This window comes from Elephantulus edwardii, unplaced genomic scaffold (assembly GCF_000299155.1).
Source record: "Elephantulus edwardii isolate Elephantulus edwardi_28Jun2011 unplaced genomic scaffold, EleEdw1.0 scaffold00007, whole genome shotgun sequence".
Classification (NCBI taxonomy): domain Eukaryota; kingdom Metazoa; phylum Chordata; class Mammalia; order Macroscelidea; family Macroscelididae; genus Elephantulus; species Elephantulus edwardii.
In genome coordinates, this window is record NW_006399757.1 from 28,315,183 (window position 1) to 28,316,949 (window position 1,767).

Genomic DNA, 1,767 nt, shown 5'->3' on the forward strand with positions numbered 1-1,767 from the left:
CAGTCAAATGCCTTTGTATTAGTACTATTAAGTGGAGTAAAATTCACAGTGACTTATCAACAACAGATCAAAACCCAGTCTTATCCTGTACTATCCTTATCATCCCTGACACCTTTGAGCCCATTGCCACAGACATTGTATGGATTAATCTTGATGAGGGTCTCCCTCTCCTTTCCAAGGAATAACTGTTCCTAACAACATGTCCAAAATCAGTGAGACAAAACTTTGCTATCCTTGCCTCCAAGAAGAACTTTGGTTCTATTTCCTCCAAGACCCATCTGTTTGTCCTTTTGGAGAACCATGGGATTAGAAATTATCTGTATAACAGAGATGTGCACTTTGAAGATTTGGGGGGGGAGGGTAAAAAGGGGAGAAGGGAGGATAGAATAATGAAGAGAAACAAACAGATGACAGACAGACAAGGGTCTGTAGATTGAATGAAAGATGTTGGAAGTTATTTTGCTGACATTTATCATTAAAGTATTAAAGTGCACAGAACATTTTCATCCACACTAGAATAAACAGAATGATTTTAAACTCAGAATAAAACAATATATAGCAAATGGCCAAAGAATCCAACTCTTTATCTAACTATGTTGAGAGCCGAGGTGGTCATTCCAACAAGATGCATTACTTTGGAGCTCTAGCTCTTTGGATCAAATAACTTCCTTATTCATAGTAAGCATATGACATTTGAAGATCATAATTTTCTCTTCTATTTAAGGGAGGTATTTCTACAAACTTAGTATTCCTTTCTTCAGCAAAGGAGATCCACATCTGCAATGATTTTGGTTCAGTTACTTTACTCATATGCACCAGGGGAAAAGAATTGGGCTATTTGGTGAATTTGAGTTGTTCGACACCTTTGTGTCATTCCCAACTCATAGAAACACTACACACAACATAATGAAACTACATGGCCCTGCAAAATCTTCACTCTCATTGCTATATTTGTTTCCACTGTCGCAGTCACTATATCAATCAACCTCATTCAAAGTTTTCTGTTTTTGATGATCTAATGTTTTGCTAAGCTGTTATCCTTCTCCAGTGACTGGTTCCTTCTGAGAACATGTACAAAGTACTTAAATGCATTGGTCCAGTTGTGAGGATTTTTTATTTCTTTATTTTGATATATTAGAGGCATGTCAGAAGCTATTGTAGAGGTCCTCTGTGGTGCCTGGACTCAGCTGCTTCCCTCTTGTTCTTGATTTGTTCCTCCCCGACAAGAGACAGAGGGAAGCAGCTGAGTCCAGGCACCACAGAGGACCTCTACAATAGCTTCTGACACGCCTCCAGGTAACAAGCCCCAAGGCGGAGCCTAAACCAGTCGGTCCTGAGGGCTGCAGGTCCTCGGGCCAAGAAGAAAAACACAATCTATACAGGAGCTCTACAGGACACTTCACCTTCCCTTCGGAGACAGTACAAGTAAACTTAAGAGACACTGGACACAGGGGGAAAAATCTCTCTGACAAGCTGTCAAGTCATGGGTCAGAAAATGGGACATTAATTCTGAAGGCATTTGGTAGAAGTGAAGTGGTATCCTGCTGGAGGGTGGAGCTGGGAAAAAGTGGGTCAAGGTACTGGGCTAAGGGCAGGGACTACACTGTAACTAATGGTCAACTCCAAAATGAGGGATTTATCTTTCACTACTCCACAAATTGCTGTCTGTCAGATACTCCTCTAAGTCTAAACATTCAGATTAAGACAGACTAAGAAGAAGGATTGGCCATCCACTTCTGAAATGGCAGGCCTCTGAAAACCTTATGT